At 36.2% G+C, this 7,594-nt stretch overlaps 1 pseudogene; it reads left to right on the plus strand.

The window, feature by feature from the left end:
• Nucleotides 1–268: 268 nt before the first annotated feature.
• Nucleotides 269–3,137, plus strand: LOC118752578 (annotated as a pseudogene).
• The last annotated feature ends 4,457 nt before the right edge of the window (nt 3,138–7,594 follow it).

Below are 7,594 nucleotides of genomic sequence, written 5' to 3' on the forward strand. Positions count from 1 at the left end.
TTTTTTCTTTATGCAGATACAAAGCTTCAGCTATTTATTTTCACTTTTGATACGATCGCGTTTCAAATTGAGAAAGATTACACAAGGCAACAGTCATTTTGTTGCGGCAAAAGTTAAAGCTGTTTTTGATAGACTTTTTTGTGCTGATTACGAATCCGTAAGCATAAAGTTTCCATCAGCTCCAGATTTTGAGAAAAACGAGGTCAAAGTGCCAAAAAATAGTGTTTTTTTGCAATATTGTAGAAGGTCTACGGACTTATCTCCTACAATGTTTCGTATGTGAGCGCCCATAGCAGGTATAGACGTGCAGTAAACTCCAAATTTCGCAAACAATGGTTTAAACGCTCGAACTGGCTGGTTTAAACTAAGATTAGCCAATCAAATGTCAGCCAGATGGGCTAGATAAACGCAGTTTACGTAATCAAAGTTTAAACTGGCACTGAGAAACTGGACCTTATTGTGTATATGTTTTGTGGAAAACGGGAAGGAAATTGTAAAGCTTCTTGTCTGACATATGTATCTCCTTTAAACATAGCTACATAATAACAATTCAAAAAAACAAGAAGTGACCGTAGACGTTTTATTTCTATATTGTGAATCAGGTCTACTAAGTGTTTGTAATAATTTTCAATTTGCAGCCACACGGTTCCGCTTGGGTGTATCGGCAAGCGTGCCAGTACCTTAGGGAGGAGTTTTCTGCAGTAATCGCTTCACCGGTGCTACACCAACTGGACAAGTCCCAGCTGATACACGTACTGCAGAGTAATTTTTTGCAAGCATCAGAGTTAGAGGTGCTGCAGGCTGTGCTTAAATGGGGAGAACAAGAACTTATAAGGCGTATGGAAGATCGTGAACCAAATATTTTGTCACACACAGCGCATTCAGTGACGAGAAAAGGCGTGAAAAAGCGCGACCTAAGTGACGTTGAGTTACGGGAGATTCTCTCCGAGTTGCTGCCATTAGTTCGTATGGATCACGTTTTGCCGCCCAATAGTGAAGTGCTCGCACAAGCTATTCGTCGGGGGCTTGTGAGTACGCCACCTTCTCATATGATCGGTGACGACCGGGAAAATTTGCGAGTCAACGCTTGGATACGTGGGGGAAAGAACCAAGGCCTGTTTGTTCGGCCGCGGCTTTTCATGCCGTACTTTGAAGAAGTAAAGGTATTGCTTGAAGATCGAATGGCGTCATCTCAACATCAAGCGGAGCTGATGCGCATGCGGCGATCACGCCACTTGCCCGACATTCCCGACACTTTGTACATGGTATCTCGCATAAACGCAGCGGCCAAACCTAGTGTATCCACCGCGGCGGCTGTAACTGGGAAAGAAAGCGTAAATATTTTGGCCGCAGCTGCCGCCATACCGCCGCCTGACACACAAACGTTAGCAGCTTTGCTCAAACGCGAGCACAAATTGCACCAGTCGCCCATGTGCCAACGTGCTTTGCTGCTGCCGCTTTCATCCAAACATGAAATTGATCGACAGATACGTCTCCGTGTAGTACGCGAATTCAATTTACCGGATGCGGTGTCAGACCTGCTAGAGACATCATTGTTGAGCAATCAGAATGCGGCAGCTGCATCCGCATCCGTCGCAACTACTATAGCTGACGACATTGGCATCACTTCGACCACTCAAACTGATCCCGATCTCATCGAAGACGATGACCAAACGCCTCCTCCTTCTCCCGCCGCTGCATGCTCCGTGCCACGACTAACTACGCCTGGTGGCTTTCTCTCGACATCGATGGGATCGTCGGCTGCATCATCTACCTGTGGAGGCGAAGGTATACAACCATGCTATAGCCGAAATTTAACTTTCCCCCGACAACATCCAGGCGGTTTATTGGGTTTGGGCAGCAGCGTTGGAGGAGGCATGCCAACAAATGTGGCTAATGGCGGCGGTGGTGCTCTACAAGCAAATTACGCGCGTCTTTCAGCTTCAGTACATCATCGTAGCGATTTACCCGCACTAATAACAGAAGGTGACTATCGCTTTCCGCATGGCAGTGCGCTGGGGATCGATGTTGGAGCCGAGGGGGGTGGGGGAGCGGTTGCATGTGGCGAGGGGGGTAACGGTGGACATTTGTCGGATATGATGCCCGATGTAGCGATGGCAACGGCATCGTTAGGTCAGTTGCATTTGGCGAACAACACCAATAACGGCAACAACGGGGACCTACACGAAAGTCTACAACTAGATTTGGGAGATGGGCCGAGTCATATAATGGGAGGAGGAGCACCTGGCGCTGCTGGACCTCTGGGATTGCGTGGTTTGCAGGTAAGTTAAAAAAAGTTATTAAGCTTGGCTTTGCAATAATTTGGTTGTCGGTAGACCACTAAAAATATAATTCTATAAAAAATTTCACGGAGAAAGCTGCTGAAGTACCAAGCTCAATGGGAAGACTCTCTAATTTTTTTTTTATATTATTGTTTTTCTGTTTGCTTAAAAAATTGCTATATTTTTTCCAACAACGAATTTCATGTAATTTAATTCGAACTGGGTTATACTCCTTTACCTAGTTAAACCTAGTTCTCATTAATTATCCTTTATTTAATGAAAATTTTCTGTTTTTATTGGTTTTCAGCACCCACTACCACCTAGCAACTATCACCACTTTATGCAGCGCTCGAATTCACCATTTGACATGTTGCGTCAAGGTCAACATTCGCCAGCACCACATCCCCCCTCCTGGGACCTACAATTCCGGACCGCCCAGATTCTTATAGAGTTTGCGAGTGGCCCCCGATCAGGGCCTTTATTTTAGCATGCCTTTTTGAGGAACAAATGCAAGTTAAACCAAAATTAGGTTTGCGGGCTTCGACTCACAGCGATGAATCTAAGCAGAAAGAAGCCCAGGCCAAATCCCCTGACAAATTTAATTGCGACTGGGGCATTGTATGTTATTGCACTCAAAATTTAAATAAAAGCTAAAATAAGAGGCACGATACAAATGAAGTGGAAGAAAAGAAAACTTAAACGACAAACTCGCACACAACATAATAAGTTAAGGTAACGAAGAAGCGAACGGTAGAAAAGGAAGTGAACAGCCACAAGGTGCTGCACTATTGTAAAGTAATGTAAAATGCGGATGAGTTCAGTAAACTAAAGAAATATCTAATTAAAAAAAAAAAACAACAAGAAACAAATAAGCAAGCAAACAAATTAATTGTGAACCTAGGTATGTATATAAAAAAAAAAAACAAATTTGCGTATACATATACACTGACACAAATCATTTAGTTTCAAAGTATGAATAAAAATACCCTTATATACAGATACATACTATATATTATATATACAGATGCATACAGCTAGATCAAAATATTTTCAACATTTGCGTAAAACGTTTCATTTGAATGAAATAAATACTAAAAACGTTGTAAAAAGTCTAAATTCGCAAATGCAAAATTAACCAGCAATCAAAAGCAAGAGCATATGAATTTATATGCTGTTACAACAACAAGTGCATAAGAAAAGTCCTTCCCAAATGCGTAGAAACCCAAAAAATTGACAAACTGAAATTTTGCAATCAGTTGTAAGAAAGGTACTTGAAGAGAATCTAAATAATTTTGTTTATGGTTTGTAAATAATTAGAAATGAAATAAGGCCGCCGTTTTAAGCCGCCTCTAAACGTCAAATAGTTTTAAAGGGAAGCCGTTTGCGTGACAGGTGGTGTTTTTTTTGTAATATTAACAATGTTTTTCAAGCTAAAGTTAGTTTGTTATTTTGTTTTATAAAAATATTGTTCATACTGTAACTAAAGCCATATAAATTAAAGTTTTAAACTTTATATGAAATATAGAAAAATTCAGAATTTTTCATCTGCGTTGTTGTAAAATTTTTGGGTATGCAGTGTTCATGAAATTTTAGTTATAAGTGTAAAATTAAGGTTCTGGTTAAAGATATGTTGTGGAACGATTTTCCGTCATCTCTGGTTTGGTTCGGAGACAACCGACACAACGCCATCATACCCCTGCCCTGTCGGAAACACCAACCAGGAAAGTGAGAATTTTGGTTAAAGCATGAACAATATTTAAAAAAAAAAATAACAAAGAATTTTAAATTGAAAAATATTTAAAAAAAAGTATTAAATAAAAAAAAACCTTCACTTAGTTTTGATCGCCAGTGTATTTAAAATCCAAATTTCATAAAATTCTATTTTGTTTACAAAAAGTACAATCATATGATTTCGTTGACAAAATTGTCGCCAGTAATATGAAATTTATATGTAAATCATATGCAATATTGCATTTGCATTATTTTAGTTTTAAGAACTATTCAAATCATTGAAAAGTAATGAAATGGGCGCAATTACCATATAAATAAATTTACAAAACTCTCCGGTGAAAGCTTTCCGGCGGAGCTATTTGGTTTTGTTTCCATTGTCGCGACAATTTTGTTAGAGTGACAATTGTCAGCACAATTGTCGACAATATTATCACTGTCGTTTTCCAAAAATGTTCACAGTTGCCTACAAACGTGTATGAAACAGTCACTTTTATAAAATAGGCTCCAGATCGTGATGGGTAATACTTTGCCCTTCAAATTTTTGATTTTTTGGCAATTTTTTGTAGTTATCGAACGCTGTTTTGTGGTAATTTGTACTGATAATACCAATTATTGCGATATTAATCAAGACTATACAATATTACATACATACATATTTCGATTGCCGTTGTTGTTGTAACAGCATGCAACTTCCCCAGAGGTTTTTGAAATGGTGCTGGAGTGATATAAATCGTGTCGTGGGAACGTACTTCGATTGTCACTTCATTTTGTTTCACATTTATTTGTGTTTGACAGACTTTTGAAAAGTTTACCACTCTTGTTTTCAAGATGGCGGCGACTCTAAAACCCGCAAATTAAGTTTTACATTCCTTGCGATTGGCCTCGCAGCATAAAAAAAAAAAAAATTGACCACTATGCAAAAAATAGGCAGATTACCAATTTTGGACTCTGGGTTTGCTATACTTTTCACATTAACTTGTTTTCATAATTTGCTATTCGCTTGCCTTAGTAGGTTCATTATGCATAGTTAGGTAATTACAAAAAGACAAGTACAAGTAGTCCCAAAAGCTTTTTCGAATGAAACAATATTTTCGTTATTGCAAGTCCAGTCCTTGAAAATTTATTTCTCTAGAATAGCATTGTCTAAATGTGTTTCGCAAAGCAAAATTTTTGAGTAGTCTCCAAGACGCTCAGCGGCGTCAGTGGGCATCGATTTTTTAATCAACTGTAACTTAACTAGTTGTGGAGAGACACAACAAATCTTTACACATAATACATTATAAGGAACTATAAGGAACATTTAAAGACACTTGCACCGTTTCCACATTTCTCGAGGACCTTCGAGATTTCAATGTGATGTGATGCAAATTACAAAATATCAGACACGCAATAATGGCAGAATTATTCACCCTTATTTTGGTGCCGAATTGGCATCACCGGTGTCGATTTCGATAACTATTGTTGATACATGTTTTTGCTTTCATTGACTGAAATGTTCGGTATCCTCGTTCCTAGAACTTGATAAAAACATTTATTGACCAAAATGGCAACTCGAAACTTGCGAACGACTTTTCCAGGCTATTTTCGCGACTAATTTGCCTCGAAGCTTTTTGAGGCACGAGCAATGCGCTTTTCATACAATTTTCGCTTTTCATACTATTTATTCGCATGGAATTGGCAATGAGGCTGTATATTTTCCTTCTTTTTAAGAGTAAAATCCCGTTTTTGAGTTGCGAAAGTATTCTAATAAATGAGAATGTTTCTTTTTACAAGGTTTGGGTATCGGAATTTTGATCAGAAAGTTATGTTCTTCTATAAAATTTATTTCTGCATAAAGAGTTAATATTTGCATGGAAGATTTACAAACTCGAAATATTTACGTATGTACATATGTATGTATGTATGTACATAGATATTATATGAACCTACTTCTCACTCATATTATTACATATCTACATGAATAACAACTCATTTGCTTAAGAGATTAGCTTCAGCTCTTCTTTGGTTAGTTAGTAAAAGTTTCCAGACCCTCAAGCTAGAGTACCTCCGCTTTTATTTTTTAAATGTACCTCCTAAAGCTAAACTGTATGTAACTATGTATGTATATGAGTAGAATTGAAATAAGTATATAATTTAATTTCACTAAGAACGCGTATTGAATATAAATACATATATTTATTATAATTCTATGTAATAAGACTTTATTTCTATGCTACTATATAAATATGTTTACATTTAATATTCTAATTTAAAATAATGTAAAAAAGATTTAGAATTTTCGCAAATGTTATAAAATTTATAAGCGCAATGTAAACAAGAGAAAAAACTTTTCGCAGTAAAATAAAATAATCTTAAAAATAAATTGAAACATATATTTAAATGAGCTGAAGATGCAGCCCATTTAGCATAAAAAAAAAAAAAAATTATATATAAATATATGAAATTATACTGCATTAACAAAAATAAACAATTAAAAACAAAAACGAAAAAAATGCGAAATATCGTTTAAAAAATGTTGTATTTGAAGAGAAAAAATTAATAAAAATCAAAAATGTACAAAAAATACTTTTGGATTTTTTTTTTGAAAAATTAGCTAACCGGTGGTTTTCGCGTTCATCGCACAAATTTTTTGCTAGCCCATTTTTTTTTATTTTCACTTTTATTTCAACATGTTTTGATTAAAAGAAAAATACCGATAAAAATAAAATATTTCACACAAACAACAAAAAATATAATCGATAATCGCATGAGGCTATTGCCTGAAAATTTTAAAATGCACTTAGTGGCATTGTGCTACTTTGATAGCACGGCCCAGTAGTCATAGTCAACTTATGTACAGTAGACTGCATCACTCCCCATCAAAAAAAAAAAAAAATTGGTACTGTTTTCCACTGGAATTATAAAATCTATTACATTTTAAGACTTACACCAAAATACCTAGCAAAAATATTAAGATTTACGTGAACTGGACCGATTTGAAAATACCTCCAAAAATTGAGTTTTTTATTAATAAAAAGTTTTTTTAGATATTTTTTTTTAAATATACCTCAGATTACTAAACAGTTTAAGCTTAAAAAGTTTAGAAAAATTTGTCTACGGAATCATAATAATGAAATTTTTGATGCTATTTTTGACTTGTTTTCAAAGACTGGTTTAAGAAAAACTTGAATAACTCAGCCAAAACCTTACCAATTTAGACTAATGAGGTATCGTTGGTAAGGTGTGTTCTCTCCCTTTTAGTTTCTTTGCGAATAAGCTCATTCAAAGTATGAAAGAGGAAGGTAAGATAAAGGCGTGTCATTCCATGTTGAATTAAGATGTGTTGGTATTTGAAAAAAAAAATTTGGGACATGAATGAGTTTTTTTTTTGCAAAGAAATAAAAAGGGTGTGAAAATACCATTTTTCGCAATTAACGTGAGGGTGAGCGAGTCCAACGGACCTCAAATTCGGATTTACCGGGTCGAAATGTCGGTATGTGGGTCTCGTTAGAAGCACACAGCCCTTTTTTGTGCCGGTGTTGTTATTATCCTGATAAAAAAAATAAGAAGGTAGAACCGCTGAGAGAAATTTTTCTATTTCT

This window comes from Rhagoletis pomonella, unplaced genomic scaffold, assembly GCF_013731165.1.
Source record: "Rhagoletis pomonella isolate Grant_MI unplaced genomic scaffold, Rhpom_1.0 Rhpom_scaffold_01665, whole genome shotgun sequence".
Lineage (NCBI taxonomy): Eukaryota > Metazoa > Arthropoda > Insecta > Diptera > Tephritidae > Rhagoletis > Rhagoletis pomonella.